The 23,702-nt window shown below is 48.5% G+C and overlaps 1 protein-coding gene across 2 annotated transcripts in view; it reads right to left on the reverse strand.

Annotated features, from left to right (window-relative positions):
- Positions 1-23,702, reverse strand: part of WNT3 (Wnt family member 3) — a 77,023-nt gene that overhangs the window by 31,881 nt on the left and 21,440 nt on the right. The gene's annotated exons all lie outside the window — the stretch shown is intronic.

Raw genomic sequence — 23,702 nt, forward strand, 5'->3', positions numbered from 1 at the left:
CTGGGATTCCCAGGCTGACAGAGGCCAGGGTAGGGATTCAGCCCCAGTTGTGAAGTGGTCACATGTATTGGTAGAAAGGAACATGGGTCAGTGCTAAGCGCTCTCCTCCCCAGCTCTGTGATCCTTCCCCTGCCTTGTCTAGATTGACCATAAGTTTTGACCCAGACAGCGTCTTACAAGGCGCCTAGTGTTGTGTATTGGGTAGTCGATATATAACTACTCAAGATCTAGTAACCGAGTTAGGTTATTAGGGGTCAGGGCAGCCAGTTCTGGCTGGTTCTAGTTAGTTTTGTGTTATGTAATAAATGGGAAGCTTGCAACTGCTTCAACTCTCTGTTTCAAGTGATTTATTTCTAAACTGTATAGCTCCAAACAATATAACAAAGTGGCGACAAGGATGGGATACCTGTGCTGCCTCCAGCAACAGAAGAATTAAAAGTCAAAGAAAGAAAACAAACCATTTTGCTGTTCTGGAAGGTGGGGGTGAGAACTGACAGCTTCACTGACACTGAAACTAAACAACCTGAAACTAAAATCAGTGAAGCCAGAGGCTGGGAGGAAAGGAAGGGAGGAGGTGCAGCAGCATGACTCCATTTCCAGGGCTGCTGGGGCCTTTTGAGGAGACTATAGGGCAATGGCATGTATTTATTGAGCATTTTGAGCTTTTGTCATTACGAATGACATTAAGGCAGAGAAGAAGGTGTCAATATTTTTAAGTGTTGTAGGGGCTAAGACATACTCTCTGCTATGCAATTTGATGCTTTCCTGTTAAGCCAGAGACCTAATCTTACAGTGACAGTGTGGAAATCCTGGGGTCACATTATGCTTCAAAACCATTGGTAATTGCAGAAATGTCTAGGTTGCACAAGAGACCAAAAAGAAAGCAAACCAGTTGTATAATTTGTGGCAACTTTGAAAAAGCTTGTGAAATACTGTGAATTTCAGGAGACGTTAAATGACGCCATACAGGACAGGTTAGTGTGTGGCCTGCACAGCGTAGCTACACAGACACATCTATTAACAGAGGTCCAGCTCACCCTACAGAAGGCTGTTGATATTGTGGTCTCCATGGAACTGTCCACATAGGCGGCGCAGTACCCCAGTGCACCCCCCCTAGGGTGCATATAGTGTCCCAAGAAACAGTTGGGACCCAGGAGTATTATTGCTATGGTGGGCCGGGTCACCATGAATCGGAACTCTGGTGTAAGGACCCAGTGTGGCAAAAAGGGACACATTGAGCGTGCCTTCAAACAAAAGAAAAAGAGGTCTGCAGTCTGGCAGACCAAAAAGGAATAGCTGCATGCCCTCCAGCAGACGCAGGATGACCAAGGTGACACCACGTCCAAAGAAGTAATTGCACACGACATTTTGTCTTTGGCAACGGGCCTCCATGAATTCTGAGTAACCTGTTTGTTGGACGGTAAACCTGTGCGCATGGAACTGAACACTGGTACAGCAGTTTCACTGGTCTCAGACACTGTGTCTATGGAAGAGCTAAAGCATCTTCCACTTAAGGCAGCAAAGATCGTTCTGAAGACATATACGGGAGACGCACTATTGGGTACTACTGATGATAAGGTGGAGCTCAATGGACAGACTGCTGAATTGCCACTGTTTGCAGTGAAAGGCCGTTACCCAGCCTTAATGGGGAGATCATGGCTTACGAAGATCCAGCTGAATTGGGCAGAAGTGCACCGGAGGACTGAAGGGCTATGGCTACACTATGCACTTTGCCAGAAGCGGCAATGCAAATGAAGCATGAATTAGCATTTTCTTGTGCTTCATTTGCATAATCTCTTCTGGTCCATTTTTGCGCAAGAGGTTTTTGCTCAAAACCGAGCAGTGTGCAAGTTTTCTTTTTGTGCAAAAACCCTTTTTTGCACAAGAGCTTTATGCCTTCCGTAGCAAAGAAGAAACAGGTCTGACTGATGGATTAAAGAAACATGCTGCTGTTTTTGTGGAGGATCTGTGAAGTATGAGGGGAATCACCATGGAACTGAACATTAAACGAGGCAGCCAACCAAACTATCTGAAGGCCAGAATGGTGCCATATGCCATCAGGCCAAAAGTAGAAGCGGACCTGGAGCACCTACTCAAAAATAGTCCTAATACCAGTTACCCATTGTCCACGGGCAATTCCAATTGTTCCAATATTGAAGAACGTCAGTTCCGTTTGGATTTGCAGAGATTTTAAGGTCACTGTTAACCCCGTGCTGTGCGCAGAGCAATCCCCTCTTCCCGCATCAATGACCTCTTTGCGGGCCTGGCTGGGGGACAAAAGTTCAGCAAGATTGATCTGAGTCAAGCGTATTTCCAGATGCATGTTGATGAGAAGTCCCAAGAGCTATTGACTATTGTGAGGCATAAGGGGCTTTATCGTTACTGTCGCTTACTCTTCGGAGTAACTTCTGCCCCAGCTTTGCTCCAGAGGGCTCTGGACCAGATCTTGTGTGGCTTGCCAGGAGTCCAGTGCTATCTCAACAACTTTCTGGTCACTGGTAGAAATGAGGAGGGTCACCTTAAGAACTTAGAGGCGACCCTATAAAGACTGGAAGAGTATGGCCTATGAGTCCACAAAGACAAGTGTGCATTCTTTCAGGCCTCTGTTGAATATTTGGGACACATCATTGATGCTACCAGCCTTTGTAAGGCCCTTTCAAAACTTAAGGTTATTGTGGAGGCTCCACCCCCTCAAAATGTTAGTCAACTTCACTCATTTCTAGGACTATTGAACTATTATGGGAAGTTTATTTCACAGCTAGCCACACTGCTAAAACTACTTCATGAATTCCTTGGCCAGAACAATACCTGGAAGTGGACTGAAGCTTGTGATGTTGCATTTAACAAGCTAAATGTGCATTGCTAAACTCTGAGATCCTGACACATTTTGATCCATCCTTCCCTTTACAGTTGACTTGCAGTTGCTTTTGCTTCATGCACCTTAAGCAAGGCAGGAACTAACTATGCGCAAATTCAGCATGAAGCATTGGGAATAATTCTCGGGATTCAGAAATTTCATCAATACCTGTTTGGACAGAAGTTTACACTTCTTACTAACCATCAACCTCTGATGGCAATTTTTGGTCCACACACAGGTATTCCACCATTGGCTGCTAGTCATATGCAACAATGGGCATTGTGGCTTTTGGAACACACATATGAGATCAGATATTAGAAATCCACTCTGCATGGCAATGAGGATGGCCTCTCATGGCTGCCTTTGCCAGACAAACATTAAAATAGTGGCTGGAAGGAAATCTACTTTAACAGGTAGAAAACACGCCCATCACTGCTGCACAAGTTAAGAGAGCAATTAATGTTGACCCAGTATTGTCCCCAATCATGGACCTAGTGATGCATGGAACATCTCTACGGGACTTTCAGGTCTCTCCTGACCTTGTTCCCTCCATGTCCAGGAGAACAGAGTTATCGATCCATTCTAGGTGCTTGTTGTGGGGGAATGTGTCATTATTCCAATGCTACTGAGACAACAGGGCTGCTTTTGCAGAAAAACTTGCCAGCTGTCTACACTGGCCGCTTGAATTTCCGCAAGAACACTGACGATCTCATGTAAGATTGTCAGTGTTCTTGCGGAAATGCTATGCTGCTCCCGTTCAGGCAAAAGCCCTCTTGTGCAAATGCTTTTGCGCAAGAGGGCCAGTGTAGACAACGCGGTATTGTTTTGCTCAAAAAAGCCCCGATGGCGAAAATGGCGATCGGGGCTTTCTTCTGCAAACCCGCGTCTAGATTGGCATAGACACTTTTCCGCAAAAAGTGCTTTTGCAGAAAAGCGTCCATGCCAATCTACATGCTCTTTTCCGCAAATACTTTTAACGGAAAAACTTTTCCGTTAAAAGCATTTGCAGAAAATCATGCCAGTCTAGACGTAGCTCAGATGTTAGAACAGCTACATTCAGGTCATCGTGGAACGGTGCACATGAAAGAAATTGCACAAAGCTATTTTTGGTGACGTGACTTGAACAGTGCTATTGAAGAGAAGGCAAGAGCTTGTATTTCACACCAGGGTATGAGGAATGCACCTCAGTTGGCACCTCTATACCCATGGGATTGCCCTGAAAAAACGTGGCAACGTATTCACGTTGATTTTGCTGGCCATTTGAAGGAAGCATGTTCTTGGTGGTGGTAGATGCCCATTCCAAATGGCCAGAAGTCTCTCTCTAACACTCTCCCACTACTGCTGAGAGTACTATCCAAAAACTCCAGGGACTCTTTAGTCATTTTGGTCTTCCAGAACAACTTATGAGCAACAACGATCTGCAGTTTGTCTCTTGGGAGTTTGGAAATTTTCTGAAAGCAAATGGGATTCATCACATCACTTTGGCATCCATCCACCAATGGATTAGATGAAACGTTTGTGCAAACAATGAAAAAAGCTTTGAAATTGGCTACAGGACATTCACTCGTTCAAAAGTGTCTAGACACCTTCCTGCTATCCTACAGAAACACACCTCATGCTACAACCAAAACATACCTACTCTTTCTAATGATGGGACGTCAGCCGTGCACTGGCTTTGACTGGCTGAAACCTTCTGGCCCACAACAAATTGAGCAACGGCAGCAGTAAGGTCAAGTCATGAAGTGCATCCAGAGCAAAAGATCGAACCTTTAGTCCTGGACAGCCGGTTTTGGCTCGGAACAATGCTTCTGGAGCTAAATGGGTCCATGCCACTGTCATGGCTCAAACAGGACCTATATCCTACACCAGGCATGTCAAACTGGCATTTGGAGGGCCACATACAGCCTGATCAAAATTTTTTGTGGCCCGTCAGAACATTTTTATAAAAGAATGAAGTGCAGCCTACTGGCTGCTTGGAGCATGTGGCCGAGTGCCTGCTCACAGCTGGCCAAGCTGCTCTGCGCATGCGCTCACGGCCGGCTGGGCACGCTGTGCTGGGCTCTCCAGCAGGTGCTCACGGCTGGCTGGGTGCTCTGCGCTGGGCGCTTCAGCAGGTGCTCACATCTGGCTGCTGTGCTCATGCCACCCCAATGCCTCAGGTGGCAACATCAACTCCAGGACCCATGTATTAGGTTGGCGGGAGGCCCTGGGGGAGGAGGGAGGCATCAGGTTGGCGGGAGGAGGGCTGGGGGTGCCTGGCTCTGGGGCAGAGGAGAGGCATTAGGTGGGGGGGGGCTGGGAGTGCCTGGCTCTGGAGAAGGGGGAAGGCATTAAGTTGGGAGTGCCTAGCTATGGGGGAGGGGAGGAGGCATTAGGTTGGGGGGGCTGGCTCTGGGGGAGCAGAAGGGGATTGGGTTAGAACAGGGGTATGGGAGTGCCTGGCTCTGGGGGAGAGGAAGAGGTTATTTTGTTTTTTATATATTTATTCCCAAATAAAATCACAAAATGTATATTAATTTTATATCAATAAATATGACAATTGTTGCAGTTGCATGAATAATTATATCTTTATGCAAAATCTCAACTTACAAAGTATTTGAAATGTTCACAGAAGCCTGTTCTATTTGATTAAGAACAACCCAGGAAACTACAGACCGGTCAGTTTAACGTCTGTCCCAGGGAAGATAATGGAGCAGGTAATTAAGGAAATCATATGCAAACACTTGGAAGGTAATAAAGTGATAGGGAATAGCCAGCATGGGTTTGTGAAGAACAAGTCATGCCAAACTAATCTGATAGCTTTCTTTGATAAGATAACGAGCCTTGTGGAAAAGGGAGAAGCGGTGGATGTCATATATCTAGACTTTAGTAAGGCATTTGATACAGTCTCGCATGATATTCTTATTGATAAACTAGGCAAATATAACTTAGATAGGGCCACGATAAGGTGGGTGCATAATTGGCTGGATAACCGTAGTCAGAGAGTTGTTGTTAACGGTTCTAAATCCTGCTGGAAAGGGATAACAAGTGGAGTTCCTCAAGGGTCTGTTTTGGGACCCGTACTGTTCAATATCTTCATCAATGATGTAGATATTGGGATAGAGAGTACGCTTATTAAGTTTGCAGATGATACCAAACTGGGTGGGGTTGCGACTTCTTTGGAGGATAGGGACATAATTCAAAATGACCTTAGCAAGTTAGAGAAATGGTCAGAGGTAAACAGGATGAGGTTTAATAAAGAGAAATGCAAAGTGCTCCACTTAGGAAGGAACAATCAGTTCCATACATACAAGATGGGAAGCGACTGTCTAGGAAGGAGCATGGCAGAAAGGGATCTAGGGGTCATAGTGGACCACAAGTTGAATATGAGTCAACAGTGTGATGCTGTTGCAAAAAAAGCAAATATGATTCTAGGTTGTATCAACAGGTGTGTTGTAAGCAAAACTCGTGAAGTCATTCTGCCGCTCTACTCTGCACTAGTTAGGCCTCAGCTGGAGTACTGTGTCCAGTTCTGGGCGCCACATTTCAAGAAAGATGTGGAGAAATTGGAAAGGGTACAGAGAAGAGCGACAAGAATGATTAAAGGTCTAGAGAACATGACCTATGAAGCCAGGCTTCATGAACTGGGCTTGTTTAGTTTGGAAACAAGAAGATTAAGGGGGGACATGATAGCGGTTTTCAAATATCTAAAAGGGTGTCACAAGGAGGAAGGAGAAAATTTGTTCCTCTTGGTTTCTGAGGACAGGACAAGGAGTAATGGGCTTAAAGTGCAGCAGGGGAGGTTTAGATTGGACATTAGGAAAAAATTCCTAACTGTCAGGGTGGTCAAATATTGGAATAAATTGCCAAGGGAGGTGGTGGAATCTCCCTCTCTGGAGATATTTAAGAACAGGTTAGATAGACATCTGTCAGGGATGGTGTAGACGGAGCTTGGTCCTGCCTTGAGGGCGGGGGGCTGGACTCGATGACCTCTCGAGGTCCCTTCCAGTCCTATGATTCTATGATTCTATGATTAACCATGGTCTATACTTTATTATAAAACTAGCCAATTAGCCTCTTGCTCCGTCTCTCTCTCTCTGTCCTCCTACTGCCTCCCTCCCTCAGCTCTTCTCCCCCTCCTGCCTCTCTCTCTGCCTCTCCCTTTCTCTTCTCCTCCTCCTCCTGCCTCTCTCCCTGCCCCCCTTTCCCTTCCTTCCCGCTGTGGCACTCGGCTGAGTGCTGCCTGCTCAGCCTGGATGCTGCGAGGGAGGGGTGCGGGGTGGTGACTACATGGCCGGGGGGCGGGGCTGTGTATGTCCCTGCCCTTCCCCTCCCACCACGAGGGAGCCCAAATGGCCCCTTGCGCTGCTGGCTCCCCCGGCCACCCGGTGGAGGGCACAGCACTCAGTTGAGCGCCGCCGCAGGAGGGGAAGGGGGGGGTGATGTACACAGCCCCACCCCCTGGCCGTGTACGTCACTGCACCGCCCCCTTCTCCCCCCGCCATGGCGGCGCCCCTCAGCCTGGCCCTAGTGGGGGAGGGGAAGGGGGGCGATGACGTACACGACCCCGCCCTCTGGCCGTGTACGTCTCCACCACGCCCCTCCTGCCCTGTGGTGGCCCGGCTGAGCGTGCAACACTCAGTCCAAACGCCACGGAGGAAGGGGAAGGGGGTGGGTGGTGACATGCACGGCCAGGGGATCGTGAAACAAGGTTTACCGGAGCGGTTGACAAAGGGTTCTCTTGTCGACTGCGGAGTGTCTAGACTGCCCTGCTGTGCCGATCAGCTGATCGTCAGCTCAGCGGGGCGGCCACTTTCATGTATTTGCTATGACTAGTAAACTCATTTACGTGGCTCCGTCGTCGGAGCCATGCAGTGTAGACACGCGGCGGGGCAGAGGCCAGACCGGCTTTGGTGGGCCTGCTTGACTTATTCTGGTGGGTGTGTGATTCCCTGCTTGGGGAGATAAATACCACCCAGGGTCCTTCTGTGGCATGCTTGGCCTTCCCTTGCTGTCAGCAGCTGCACCAGGAGCATGGCCAGGGTGGCACGGACAAGAGCCCTCCAGCAAAGCCTGGATTTAGCATAAGGGATTTTCAACAAAAGGGGGCGGGGAAGTTGTTTTAATTTTCCATTGTTTGAGGCAAGAAAAGAAAACGGGGTTCTCTGTCATGACACTGGAGAATTCCCACAGGCCTTTTGGAAAAGAAATGGAAGATTTTTGTTTCTTTATAAAATTGAGGCTGATCATTTGCACGCGGCGTGAGCACTGCGGGGGAGGGGGGAGGTGAGAAGAGAAACTGTATAACCACAGCGCGGATTAACTGGCCCTGCTCCCCTACTCCCTGCCTGGCTTGGGGGTGGTCGCTAGGTTGTAAACGCTGAATATTAGCAGCACCTTGTCCCCGGAGGCTGTACAGCATTCCTCACATTGCCGCTGTTCCTTCCACCCCCATCCCCACCCCAGTGAAGCTCCTCATCTGTGTTACAAGCACCTTGAACCCTGTTACCGGCTTCCTTATTACCTCATTCGAAAGCTGTTTGAGTCTCAGCCGAGAGCCCCGAGCTCAGGGCCAACGGGGCTCAGCCCAGCCCCCAAGCCAGGAAGAGGTGAGGAGGTACATTCTCCACATCCTCACAGCCTGCCAAGCAGGGAACACGGGCTAGTTGCCGTGCTGGAAGGGACAGGCCTCCAGGCCATCAGCTCTGGTGCCCGGTGGCTGCCTGTTCATGCAAGGGCCTCGCAGGCGTCAACCCAGCTGTACATACAATGAGAGGTGCCTTCAGCTCTGACCCGCCAGCTAGCAATGAGCTCGTGCCCAGAAGCAGGAGGACTGATTTGCCAGGAGCACGGGTGCAGGAGACCTCAGTCAAACCCTGGCTCTGCCACTGCCTTGCTGGGTGATCTCAGGCAAGGTGCGGTGCTGCTCTGTGCCTTGCTTTATAAAATGGGGATGATAACACTGATCCCCTTTGTGCTGGACTGATCCAGGCATTTGGATGAGGAGCAAAGTGGCAGCCATGCGTTAGAGTCGGAGGTGTCCGGTCATATTTGAAAATGTGACTCAGCGCCACCAGCACCGTAGCCTGCCAGTGCAAGGCAGAGTCCATCTCAGCCTGAGCATGGTGGGAGCTTTGTTGATGCTCCAATAATTGCTATTGGGGCATCAGGGCATCCACTGCATCCATGGCTGAATCCAAGCAGATGCGGCAACCTTAAAGAAGAGCCGTGGAGCGGTACAATCTAGAGTGGGCTACCCTGCCACTTGCCACCAGCCATCTCTGTAATCTGGCTGGGCCTCAGTCTTCCTAGCAGGGATGTTAATGCGGACAACTCCAAAGGGGAAAGAAAGGTTTTGAGGAGGAATTAGGGACATGCTGAAGGCTGAAATACATGATGTAGTATTTGACATACACATCGGTTTTCTCCTTACAGCATCACTGGCGTGTGAACGTACGAGCAGGCAGTCAGGTGTGTCATGACGCACATTTTACATTTGGGGAATGCTTTCCCTTGTAATAGACACATTGCCACAAGCAACCAACCCTCCTCCGTACAATACCTGGTAGTCAGCTCGGGGAAGGTGCACTAAGATCTGAGTGGATAATTGATTTTTCTGTTTGGGACCTGAATTGAAAAAAAAATTCTCACTGAGACTGAGTGTTTCATTTTTTTTTCTCACCCAAAACGAAAACCAGGAAAAAATGTTTTGGAAAACAAAAACAAAAATCCCACCTAAAACAAGTGAACCAAAACAGAACACAACCCCAATCTAAAACACCTTTTTGATTTTCAAGGTGGTGTTTAACCTGAAACAACTTCTTATATAGTTTCATTGTCAGGTGTTTCAGGGTTTCTTTTAAATAAAAAGGGCTATTTTCTGAAATCAAATGCCTCTACATGAAAAGTTAAAATGTTATCTTTGAAATGTTTACTCTTTTCAGATGAAATAATTTACCAAAATCAACCTGAATTCACAAATACTGTTGGGATTCCAAAAAATACAAACCAATTCTGGCAAATGTATTTGTACTGAGCCCTGAGCCCAGAGCCTATGGAGTTTAAGCCCGTCATTCCTATGGTTCCTAGTGTGACGTGATTGCCCCAAGGGGAGGTACCTGCCATTCACTTAGTTTAGAGGTAAAGGTCTAAGAGGCTGGACAGGGACTTGTGGGCAGAGCTGGGATGAGAACACAAGTCTGTCATAGGAGAGCAAGCCAAGGCTGGGCTAAAGGCAACCCTGCCTTTCCGTGCTTATCTAACTCTGAGAGCACAAGGCAGCACTTTGTTCCTCTCTTCTGGCCAGGCCACATGCAGAGCTTTGTGATTATGAATTTGTAATAGCCCCCATGCTAACTTGCAGTGTCTTTCAGATCAAACAGGAGAGGTTCATGGTTTTACGATTCAGAGACCCTGGCTCTGAAACCCGCAGATGACTGGCACATGAGCTTTGCCCACTGTGCAGCCAGGGCGAGGAACAGAACCCGGGAATCCTGACTCCTAGCATTCTAGTGTTACCTCACAAAGAAGTGTGGAGCCCAGCTACAAAATGTGTTTTGTTTCTACTCTTCACAAAAAATCTAAACAAACCCAGCTACATTTTGAAACAAAAAGTGGTTTTGGAAATGCGGGGACCCAGGCTTCGGGGGAGGGATCGCTTAGTAGTTTGAGCATTGGCCTGCTAAACCCAGGATTGTGAGCTCAGTCCTTGAGGGGGCCATTTAGGGATCTGGGGCAAATCTGTCAGGGATGGTGCTTGGTCCTGCTGTGAAGGCAGGGGACTGGACTCGATGACCTCTCAAGGTCCCTTCCAGCTCTAGGAGACAGGTATATCTCCATATATTTACACAACACGCAATGACAAGAGATGGGGTTTGGCAAGTGCTTGGTGAGGTCCTGCTCTACTCTCCTGCTTAGTAATTATTCCTGGAGAACTTCTCTTCCCCGGCTGCTTCCCCTTGGTTGTTGGAGGGGAAGAAAGCATGACCTGGCAGCAGGATGAGGTGTTCTGTTAATGCCTCAGGAAGGGGTGGCTCCCCTGTCAAGCCAAGAAGTGGTCAGTGAGAGCTCCTCCTTGTGGGATGTTTGCTAGCCCATTCAAATGCTTCCACGAGTCACAGGCAGGTAAGGCCAGAGGCTCCCGAGACCAGCCACAGATTTCTTAATAATCCATTTACCTCCATCTCACTGGCTGAGACCACCCCCGTTCCCACAGCGAATCCCAAGACACTGCCTATGCCCAGAGTTCACAAGGGTTATGGCAGGTGTTCCCTGTAAGCTGATTAGCATAGTTGGGTGTTTTGTTTCTCCTGGTGGAGCACATTCACATATGCTTCAGTTCATATGAATATTTATTCTGCACATGGGTGGAAGAAATCAACAGGTGGATGGAAAAAGTTAGAGGGAATGTAGGTGATGTGAGGCTTTCACAGTTCTCTTGGCTCTTACACTTCACCCATGACAGCAAGGCACAGTGCATATTACCTAAAGGAGCTTTGCTGCATCAGAGTGACCTGGAGCATTGGCGTCTCACCGCCAGAGATCAGCATTCAGATATTGGCCAGGATGGAAAGGTCCCAGATCAAAACTTTGGGGGTCCATTGGTCAGACACAAAGCTCCTGTCGTGAAAACAGGCTAAGCCAAACCACTAGTTCCAAAGAGACTGGCTCTCCGGGAGAATTGTAGATTTACAGATTTTAAAGCAGAAGGGATATATCACTTTGGAGCTGCCATGCAACCAATGGCTTCAGCATGTGGGTGAGTTGGACTGTAGGTCAGATTCAAGACTGAAGTGACTAGGAAGAGTTCTGAGAGGGAAGCCTACAATTGGAATAGCAGGGAGTGATGAAGGTCTGCAGATTTGGCTCTGGTGAGGCCACTGTGCCACTGCATGTTTCCCTTCTCACATTTGTGTGTTGAATTTGTGAAACCTTCTCTCATAGTCTGTTTGTCCCACCATGGTGCAAAGGGACACTAACCTTGGGGGTGGAGGGGTGCTGCTGTACAGAACTGCAGCAAGCCAGGTAACAGTGGCACACAGCAGCTCCATTTGTCTAGGTAAGACGGACCAGTACTTTCAAGTTTTAGAGTCTTCTAAGACTCTAAAATCTGCTTGCTCACTTGGGTGGTCTTGACATTTTGTGTGTGTCCTGGGAGGGAGAGGGGGGCTGGCCAATGTGATTGACCCAGTCGAGCAAGGAGTTGCCACGATACAGCTCCCTCACTCCAGCCTTTTTAAAAAACAATGGGGTCTTGTAACTTTCGTCTGCACACACCTGGAGCTCAAACCCTGGCTCTGTAATTCTCCCCCTCATGATCTCAGCTGATCACATTCCAGGAGTGCATAACACCCACTGAGCCTTTGGGGCAGCAGTCTTGAGAATGGCAGCAAAGGAAGATTTGAGCCAAACATTCACGTGACAGAGATTGAAACGGGATGTGCAAGAGCGCTAGGAGGCAGCTCCTTGTCATAGCAATTTCCTGGCTCAAGGCTCCATGTTGTGGTCAGTAAAGTCAAGCAACAGCCACACCCTGGACATTGGAACCCTACCTGCATGGCAGAATCTGTGGCCTGTTTGCCACACAAGTGTTTGGTTCACATCTGGGCTCGTGAGGGGTTGAACTGCTTCACTACACTTCTTTGCCCAACTTTTACTTCCTATTCTCCTGTTTGTCCAGCCAAGGCTCATGTTTGCACTGCGTCAAACTTGGCGCACATGGTCTTTTCATTCCTATCATAAATTCTTGATCCTTTCTCAGTTGCCACTTTCCAAATTACATTCCCCATCCTGCCATGGTGGCTCCAGGCTTGGTTCATAGAGAGATGAGCTTCTATTGGGCTAATGAAAGGAGCTCAGCATACCAAACAGCCAGACCACTCTGCAGGACTGACGTGCCAGCATTATTTGTCACGTAAGCACAGCTGCTTTCTTGCCCGTCTGGGAGAAACCCTGTTTCTCTCTGTGTATGGTCACACTTTCTAGGGAGGAGTATAAATACATAGCTCGAGAATGCAGGGAAGTTATCAGGAAGGTGAAAGCGCAATTGGAATGATAGCTACCAAGGTATGTGAAGGGTAACAAGAAAGGTTTCTATACGCATGTTAGCAATAAGAGGGTGATCAGAGAGGGGGTGGGGCCCTTACTGGATGAGGGAGGTAACCTAGTAACAGATGATGTGGAAAAAGCTGAAATACTCAATGCTTTCTTTGCCTCTGTCTTCACAGACAAGATCAGCTCCCGGACAAGGCAGTAGGGGAAGGAGGTGGACAGCCCTTGGTGGGGAAAGAACAAGATAGGAACTATTTAGAAAAGCTAGACATACACAAATCCATGGGCCCGCATTAAATGCATGCAAGGGTACTGAGGGAATGGCCTTTAGCCATTATCTTTGAAAACTTGTGGGCTGTATCTACAGTGGCGCGTTCTTGCGTGAAAACGGCTGCTTTTGCGCAAAAACTTGCTGCCTGTCTACCATGGCTGCTCCTTCTTGTGCAAGTAAACTGACGTTGTACTGTAGAAAATCAGGGCTTCTTGCGTGAGAACTCTGATGCTCCCTCTCAGGACTAAGCCCTCTTGCGCAAGAACTCTTCCAGAAGAAGCCAGTGTAGACAGGCAACATCAATTTCTTGTGCAAGAAGCCCCTATGGTTAAAATGGCCATCGGAGCTTTCTTGCGCAAGAGAGCGTCTTCGCTGACATGGATGCTCTTCCGCAAAAGCACATGCCAGTGTAGACATTATCTTCTGGAAGAGTTTTTCCAGAAGAACTCTTCCACAAAAGAGTTCTTGCGTGAGACGCTGCCAGTCTAGACGTAGCCATGGAGATTGGGAGAGATCCTGGATGACTGGAAAAAGGCAAATGTAGTGCCCATCTTTAAAAAAGGGAAAAAGGACAATCCAGGGAACTACAGACCAGTCAGCCTTACCTCAGTCCCCAGAAAAATCATGGAGGGGATCCTCAAGGAATCCATTTTGAGGGACTTGGAAGAGGGGAAAGTGATCAGGAATAGTCAACATGGATTCACAAAGGGCAAGTTGTGCCTGACCAATTTGATCAGCTTCTATGATGAGGTAACTGGCTCTGTGGATATAGGAAAGTCAGTGGATGTGATATACCTTGACTTTAGCAAAGCTTTTGATACGGTCTCCCACAATAGTCTTGCCAGCAAGTTAAGGAAGTATGGATTGGATAAATGGACTATAAGATGGATAGAAAGCTGGCTAGACTATCAGGCCCAATGGATAGGGATCAACGGCTTGATGTCAGGTTGGCGGTCAGTTGCTAGTGGAGTGCCCCAAGGATTGGTTCTAGGTCTCCTTTTGTTCAACATTTTATTAATGACCTGGATGAGGGGATGGATTGCACCCTCAGCAAGTTTGCAGATGACACTAAGCTAGGGGGAGAGGTAGACACGCTTGAGGGTAGGGATAGGGTCCAGAGTGACCTGGACAGATTAGAGGATTGGGCCACAAGAAATCTGATGAGATTCAACAAGGGCAAGTGTAGAGTCCTGCACTTGGGATGGAAGAATCCCAAGCATTGGTACGGGCTGGGGACCGAATGGCTAAGTAGCAGTTCTGCAGAACAGCACCTGGGGATTACAGTGAATGAGACGTTGGATATGAGTTAACAGTGTGCCCTTGTAGCCAAGAAGGCTAACAGCATATTAGGGTGCATTAGGATGAGCATTGCCAGCAGATCTAGAGAAGTGATTATTCCTCTTTATTCAGCTCTGGTGAGGCCACACCTGGAGTATTGTGTCCAGTTCTGGGCCCCCCACTATAGAAAGGTTGTAGACGCATTGGGGTATGTCTACACTACCCTCCTAATTCGAACTAGCGGGGTAATGTAGGCATACCGCACTTGCAAATGAAGTCCGGGATTTGAATTTCCCGGGCTTCATTTGCATAAGCCGGCTGGCGCCATTTTTAAATCCCGGCTAGTTCGAACCCCGTGCCCCGCGGCTACACGCGGCACGGAGTAGCTAGTTCGGATTAGGCTTCCTAATCAGAACTAGCTGTACTCCTCATTCCACGAGGAGTACAGCTAGTTCGGATTAGAAGCCTAATCCGAACTAGCTACTCCGTGCCGCGTGTGGCCGCGCGGCACGGGGTTCGAACTAGCCGGGATTTAAAAATGGCGCCAGCCGGCTTATGCAAATGAAGCCTGGGAAATTCAAATCCCGGGCCTCATTTGCAAGTGCGGTATGCCTACATTACCCTCCTAGTTCGAATTAGGAGGGTAGTGTAGACATACCCTTGGAGAGGGTCCAGCGGAGGGCGACCCATAATGATTAGGGGCTGGAGCACATGACCTATGAGGAGAGACTGAGGGATTTGGGTTTGTTTAGTCTGCAGAAGAGAAGAGTGAGGGGGGATTTGAGAGCAGCCTTCCACTTCCTGAAGGGAGGTTCCAAAGAGGCTGGAGAGAGGCTGTTCTCAGTAGTGACAGATGGTAGAACAAGGAGCAATGGGCTCAAGTTGTGGTGGGAGAGGTCCAGGTTGGATATTAGGAAAAACTATTTCACTAGGCGGGTGGTGAAGCACTGGAAGGGGTTCCCTAGGGAAGTAGTGGAGTCTCCATCCCTAGAGGTGTTTAAGTCCCGGCTTGACAAAGCCCTGGCTGGGTTGATTTAATTGGGATTGGTCCTGTCTTGGGCAGGGGGCTGGACTTGATGACCTTCTGATGTTTCTGCCAGTTCTATGATTCTATGATAAGGGGATGGGTTGATGAGATAACATGATCTTGGTAACTAATTGACCATTCATTATCAGTGGGAAATAGGTCACTGGAGGGATGATAGGAGTTACTATAGAGAATTTCTGGGTGTCTGGCTGGTGAGTCTTGCCCACATGCTCAGGGTTTAGCTGATCGCCATATTTGGGGTCAGGAAGGAATTTTCTTCCAGGGTAGATTGGCAGAGGCCCTGGAGGTTTTTCGCCTTCCTCTGTAGCGTGAGGCGCAGATCACAGCTGGAGAATTCTCTGCATCTTGGGGCCTTCAAAGTATTTGAAGGCTTCAATATCTGAGGGTATGTCTACACTACAAAGTTAGTTCGAACTAACTTTCATAGGCGTTAACGGCGCGCCGTTAGTTCGAATTTAATTCGAACTAACGGAGCGCTTAGTTCGAACTAGGTAATCCTCATTCCACGAGGATTAAGCCTAGTTCGAACTTACTAGTTCGAACTAGTGGGAGGCTAGCCCTCCCCAGGTTTCCCTGGTGGCCACTCTGGCCAACACCAGGGAAACTCGTATGCCCCCCTCCTGGCCCCGGACCCCTTAAAGGGGCACGGGCTGGCTACGGTGCCCGTGCCAGGTGCAAGCCTGCCAGCACCCAGCCAGCAGACCCTGCACCTGGCACAGCTTGAGCCACCCACCCAATGCCCCCCAGCCCTCCCTCTCTTCCCGGGACCAGGCTGGTGGCTCCCGGGAGCTTGCCCGGGACCGCAAGAGGCGGGCACCCGCCTGGGCTAGTGCGGACATTGTGGACCTTGTCCACGATCTCCTCACTAGGCACAGGAAAGTGGCCGTCTAGGGCAGGAGAGCTGCCAGCCTGGCCACCCAGGAGCAGGTGTGCATGAAAATCAAGGGGGTCCACTGAGACCCCCGACCCTGAGCCCTGAGCTTACAATGGCCGTACTGGGTCAGACCAAAGGTCCATCTAGCCCAGTAGCCTGTCTGCCGACAGCAGCCAACCCTAGGGACCCTGGAGGGGATGGACCGAAACAATGACCAAGCCATTTGTCTCGTGCCATCCCTCTCCAGCCTTCCACAAACCTTGGGCAGGGACACCACTCCTACCCTCTGGCTAATAGCACTCCATGGACCCAACCTCCATGACTTGATCTCACTTCTCTTTAAACTCTGTTCTAGTTCTAGCCTTCACAGCCTCCTGCAGCAAGGAGTTCCACAGGTTGACTCTTTGCTTTGTGAAGAACAACTTTTTGTTACTACTTTGAAGCCTGCTACCCATTCCTTTGCTTTGGTGTCCTCTAGTCCTTCTTTATGGGAACTAATGAAGAACTTTTCTGTATGCACCCTCTCCACACCACTCATGCTTTATTAGACCTCTATCCTGTCCCCCCTCAGTCTCCTCTTTTCTAAGCTGAAAAGTCCCAGTCTCTTTAGCCTCTCTTCATATGGGACCTGTTCCCAACCCCTCATCATTTTAGTTGCCCTCCCCTCTCCCAGCCTCTCTCTTCCCCTCTCCCACCTCCTTTTCCCAATCTCCCCCAGTTTTGTTCAATAAAGACAGATTCAATTTTTGAACACAATTGTCCTTTATTTTGTACATCAAGAAGAGGGGCTAGGGAAGGGTAAGTGGAAGGAGGTGAGGGAGGAATGGGGTACGAGCCCCCAATGGGGAGGACTGGGCTGGCTCTGCGGGCTTTTGGGGTGGAAGCTCTCCTGCAGCCCCCAATTGCCCCCTGTCTCCAGATGGCAGCCTGCAGCAAGTGCAGCCGGGCTGATGGCCGAGTGCTGTGATGTGCCCAGTGTGGGTACTCCGGGCAATCCAAGCCAGGACTGCTTTGCAAGCGGGCACCCCTGAGAACTGTCTGTCCGGGGTGGGGGTCGGGACCCTTTAAGCACAGCCCTCGGCTAGCCTGAGACAGCATCTCCACGCTCTACGTCCTCCTCTGATGCCCTGCCGGCACTGCTTCCGGCCATCCTTAACCCCGGTTCAGGGTCCACTTAATGTGGACATGCTAGTTCGAATTAGCAAAACGCTAATTCGAACTAGTTTTTTAGTCTGGATCCGTTAGTTCGAATTAGCTTAGTTCGAATTAACTAATTCGAACTAAGTTAGTTCGAATTAACGTTGTAGTGTAGACGTACCCTGAGACATAGGTGAGAGGATTATTCTAGGAGGGGTGGGTGAGATTCTGTGGCCTGCACTGTGCAGGGGGTCAGACTAGATGATCATAATGGTCCCTTCTGACCTTAAAGTCTATGAGTCTATGAGGAGTAAGGGAAGTGGAAGGAAGAGTGTTCTCCCTTTGACTTCCTGCAGTGTGGACAACCTTAATTCAACCTTATCCCGTAGTGTAGACATACCCGCTATAAATCACCTATATGAGGAACAAATATTTTAAAATGGCCTCTGCAGTCCAGCAGAGGCAGGTTATTAATACATGATCCCTCAGGCAGGAAGCTGAAGCTAGCCACGGTCAGTTTGGAGACAAGTTCTACGTTTTTCCTACTGAGCTCACTTAACCGCTGGAACAATTCACCAGGGGTCATGGTGGATGCTCCATAACTGACCATTTTTAAATCAAGGCTGGATATTTTTCTAGAAGAGCTGCCGTAGGGATCAGTGTGGGGCAGGTCTCTGGCCTATTTACACAGGAGGTCAGCCTAGATTGGGGGTGGGGAACCTCAGGCCTAAGGGCCAGGTGCGTCCCCATCTTGCCTGGAGCTGGCCCCTGAGGCTCAAGGACCCCCCCCCCAGCATTGGGGAGCCCGCACTGGTGCTCCATCCCCCTGCCACCTCACGTTGGGCTGGAGCACACAAAATCTACTAGCCTGGGCCCTCCTAGTGGTGATGTGCGAGAGGAATGTGGGGAGTGTCTCCTTCTCCATGTCAGTGAGCCTTTGTGCTTCCTTCTGGCAGTGGAACCTATGAATCCCATCCCCCCAGTGTAATCACAAACCTACACAGCTAGATTAAGGTGGACTTAGATATGCAAGCTTTCTTCTGTGAGAAGCAGCCTTCCTCATCAAACACTGCCCCTTCCCATCCTGATTCCTAGCTCCTTTTGTTTCTGGATTCACACATAGAGCTTATGTCCCAGCCAGAAACAGAGAAGCATTAATGGTGCTTCCCAAACTATGCAAGTTCAACAGCTATAGATACTACAGCTATTGAGTCGAGCCAAATTCAGAGCTCTTGGTTTGTCAGTTCCCAGAGTGGACCAGGCTAGACCATGGCTACATCTATGAAGTTTTTCCGGGTTACCAGAGGTATCCTGGAAAAACTCCGCCACATCCAGGGAATGAATCTACTCTTCCAACATGTTTTGCGGAAAAAGCAGACGTGCTCTTTCAGCAGCCCTGTCTTCCTTGTGCCACGAGGAAGAAGGGCTCTTCCAAAAGAGGAGGTTTTTCTGAAATTTGGTGCAGTGTAGACGGGCCAAATTTAGGAAAACCTATTCCAAGAAAACTATCAGGCTACGTCTACACTGGCCCCTCTTCCGGAAGGGGCATGTAAATTTCACCAGTCGTAGTAGGGAAATGCGCGGGGGATTTAAATATCCCCCGCGGCATTTAAATAAAAATGTCCGCCGCTTTTTTCCGGCTTTTAAAAAAGCCGGAAAAGAGCGTCTAGACTGGCCCCGATCCTCCGGAAAAAGCGCCCTTTTCCGGAGGGTCTTATTCTTACTTTGAAGTAGGAATAAGACCCTCCGGAAAAGGGCACTTTTTCCGGAGGATCGGGGCCAATCTAGACGCTCTTTTCCGGCTTTTTTAAAAGCCGGAAAAAAGCGGCGGACATTTTTATTTAAATGCCGCGGGGGATATTTAAATCCCCCGCGCATTTCCCTACTACGACTGGTGAAATTTACATGCCCCTTCCGGAAGAGGGGCCAGTGTAGACGTAGCCTCAGAGTGCAAGTTGCGTACCTTTTGCATGATGCATGATAAGAAAACTGAATCGTTTCATTCACATTTTTGTTACAGTCTAATTTGTGGTAAAATATAAAATTAATTAACTGTCTACACAAAAATCATTTCAAAAAGAAAAACCCCCAAATGAGCCATGTTGACCTTATCAGAACACTTTGTTTCAATTTCTTTTTCAAATGTGTCCTGGTTTTGGGCATGAGCTGTTAAAAGCCAGGTTATTGCCTCTGCCGGGTGACATTTATTATCATGGAGTCTAGCTATAAGAGCTTAGTATTGTTCGTTATCTTACTGTAGTGGCATCTAGAAATCCCAGAACATAAGAGCAGACAGACTGGGTCAGACCAAAGATCATCTAGCTTAGTGTCCTGTCTTCTGACAGTGGCCAGTGCCAGGTGCCCCAGAAGGAATGACCAGAAGAGGTAATCATCAAGTGATCCATCCCCTGTCACCCATTCCCAGCTCTGGCAAATAGAAGCTAGGGACACCATTCCTGCCCATCCTGGCTAATAAGCTTTGATGGACCTTTCCTCCATAAATTTAGCCAGTTTGTCAGGGGGTACGCCCCTGACGGGGGTTGTGGCCCCCTCCTACTGGCCCGTGTCTCGGCCCAGGCCTATACAGTACCCAAAAGTCCAGGTCCCTCTATCAGGGCATATACGGCACTAGATGCCTAGCCGCTTCGAGAAGCCTCTCCTGGCCTGGGGTTTGATTATCCAGGGCAGGGGGAATGAGTGGTAGGGGGACCCAGGCCCTCCCTCTCCACCGGGTCCCAGCCCAGGGCCCTTTAGGCAGGGTCTGTGGCTCCTGCCGGCTCGGTGGGGAATCCGGCCGATACAGGCCGAGCCAAACTTTGTATCCTTTGCCCTGGGCTGCTTCCTACCATGCCCCAGTTCCCCTGGGGCCCATTCGCCTCCGAGGCAGTACCTGCCGGGGTTGTGGGCGCGCTCCTGCCTCCCTGGGTCGGGGGCTGCTTCCTCGGTGTCCGGGTCAGGCACGGGCAGCGACTCTGGTCCCAGCTGCTGCAGAAACACTGGCCTGGTCTTCTCCCTCACCCTGCGGTTTCCCTGACTGCAGGGCTCCCTCTGCTTTTATACCCAGCCGCTGCTGGGAGCATGCCCAGCAGGGTCGGAGGGGCGGGGCTTTCTCTGCCAGCTGGGCCTGGGCTATCCCCTGTCCGTCAGTGCGGGGCCTGTCTGCCCCGTCACACAGTTCTTTTGTGAATTATGTTCACTCCACTCTCTGTATCCCTGCCTGTTTTCTTTTCTTTTCTCTGCAGCATCTGAGGAAGTAAGTTGTAGCTCATGAAAGCTTATGCCCTGATCAATTTGTTAGTCTTTAAAGTGCCCTGGACTCCTCGATGTTTTTGCTGAAACAAACTAACACGGCTACACTGCTGAAACCTTTCTTACTCTAGTGCCACCTAGCTCTCTTGCCTGCTATTCAAAAGCAGACTCTGTGCAGCACTGGCACTCATGTTACATAGAACCTGGCAGCGGTGACTGGAACAGAGGTGATTTTACCTCTGTATATTGCATTCGCAAGACCAATCTTGAATACTGCATTCACATTCTGGTGTCCATTTTTAAAAAGAGTGTTGTAAAATAGGAGGGTGCAGAAAAGAGGTACAAAATCATAGATCCATTGAATCCTATAATAGTAGAACTGGAAGAGACCTCAAGAGGTCATCTAGTCCAGTCCTCTGCCCTCACGGCAGGACCAAGCACCAGCTAGACCATGCCTAAGAGATGTTTGTCTAACCTTCGCTTAAATATCTCCAATGATAATGGTTCCACAACCTCACTAGGCAATTTATTTCAGTGCTTAACCACCCTGACAGAAAGTTTTCCTAATGCCCAACCTAAATCCAACTCTTTGTCTTCCCTCATAGGTCACGTTTTCTAGACCTTTAATAATTTTTGTTGCTCTTCTCTGGACCTTCTCCAATTCCTTCACATCTTTTCTTAAATGTGGTGCCCAGAACTGGACACAATACTCAAGTTGAAACCTAATCAGCAGAAAGTAGAGTGGAAGAATGATTTCTCATGTCTTGCTCACAACACTCCTATTACTGCATCCCAGAATGATGTTTGCTTTTTTTGCAGTAGCGTCACAATGCTGATTCATATTTAGCTCATGGTCACCCCTAAGTCTCTTCTGCAGTATTCCTTCCTAGGCAGTCGCTTTCCATTCTGTAAGCAAATGGTCTGGTAGCACTTTATAGGTTGTGTCTACACTGCATGCTTCTTGCGCAAGAATAGGCGTTCTTGCGCAAAAACTTGCTGGCTGTCTACGCTGCACGTGCGTTCTTTCTCAAGTAAATTTACAGTACAGTATCGGAAAACAGGGCTTCTTCCGGAAGAGTTATTCCTCTCCCCACGAGGAATAAGCCCTCTTGCGCAAGAGCTCTTCCACAAGAAGGCAGTGTAGACAGGCAACATGAATTTCTTGCGCAAGAAGTCCCTATGGTTAAAATGGCCATCGGAGCTTTCTTGCGCAAGAGAGCGTCCACACTGCCGTGGACGCTCTTGCGCAAAAGCACATGCCAGTGTGGACACGCTCTTATGGAAGAACTTTTGCACAAGAACTCTTGCGCAAAACAATTCTTGTGCAAGAAGCCTGCAGTGTAGACATAGCCTAAGTATGAAACTGATGGTTCCTTCCTAAGTGCAGTACTTTGCATTTGTTCTTATGAAACTTCATCCTATATACCTCAGACTATTTCTCCTGTTTATTCTGATCATTTTGAATTATGAGTCTATCCTCCAAAGCACTTACAACAACTCCCAGCATGGTGTCATATGAAAACTTTGTAAGTGTGTTCTCTATTGCATTATCTATTGTTGATGAAGATATTGAACAGAACCAGTCCCAAAACTGACCTTCAGAATCCCACTTGTTATGCCCTTCCAGTGTGACTATGAACCATTTTCAGCTACTCTCTGAGTATGGTTAACCAAACAAATTTGCACCAACCTCATAGTAGCCTCATCTATGTTGCATTTCCCTAGTTTGTTGATAAGAAGGTCATATGAAACTGTATCAAATGCCTTACTAAAGTCTCTAGATATACCACTCTACCGCTTCCCCCTTACCCACAGGGCTTGTTATCCTATCAAAGAAAGTTATCAGGTTGGTTTTATATGATTTGTTCTTTATAAATCAATGCTGATTGTCAGGGCTTGACAAATGGCAGCGAAATCTACTTGCCAGCCCCACACTGCGCATGCGCAAGACCCGCATTGTGCATGCGCGTGCCGCCGGTGAATGGGGCAACCAGCTGAAACAGCAATTTGTCGAGCCCTGCTGATTGTTACAAAAACCGGATGTTTGCAGATTATTTATTTATTACTTAATTATTACAAAAGATGAGATGATTGGATGACAGTGTGCCAGTAGCTTCCTGGGGAAAAACTATTCGGTACCAAAGGTGCTTTAAGCTCGTGAGGAAAGGTGCAATAGGAATCAGTGGCTGGAAGTAAAAGCCACATAAATTCAGTTTAGAAACACAACAGACTTTTAACACCAAAGATGATTAATCACTGGAAAAACCATCAAAGGATATGATGGATTCTCCATATCCAAAACATCAAGACTTTCTAGAGCCAAATATAAGTTACTGTGTTAAATGGATGAAGTGCTCTGGCCTGTGCTAGATGATCTAATGATACTTTCTGCCTTTAAAATTGGTCAGTTTCACTCCATGCCCTTGATTAATTAAGGCCTGTTTGGCTGCTGCTGGTAATTACTGTGGAGGTGATTTGCACCCCTAACAGTTGTTGATGGCTGCACTCAGTGCTTTTTTTGTTTTTTTTTTTAAAAAAGTGCTGTTACTCCAGGGGAAAAGTTGTTGAGCTCTGATTGGCGGTGCTGGTACTGCATCTGGAGGTGCCGGTACTGCGTCATGGGCAGTATCATCCCAAAAAAAGCAGTGGCTGCACTGCTACCAGAGGTGAGGAGAGGGGGATGGAGTTGGGGTTACAGCACAGCCTGGGGAGTGAGAAGAGCTCCGTTCTCTTTCTGGCTGGTTGTTGATCCATCTTTATGTAGGATTTGCCAGGTGGCTCAGGCTATTACTGTTTGTTAGGGTCCACTGAGATCAGCAGATTACTGTGGGAGGCCGAAGGGTTTTATGACTGTGGGTGGCATTGTTTAAAATAGCCTTGGGAAAGGTAGAGTGAGAGCTGGTTCTGGAGGGCTCTGTACATCCACACAGCAATGCATGACCCATGGCAGGGCTGTGGC

Source organism: Pelodiscus sinensis, chromosome 29 (assembly GCF_049634645.1).
Source record: "Pelodiscus sinensis isolate JC-2024 chromosome 29, ASM4963464v1, whole genome shotgun sequence".
NCBI lineage: Eukaryota > Metazoa > Chordata > Testudines > Trionychidae > Pelodiscus > Pelodiscus sinensis.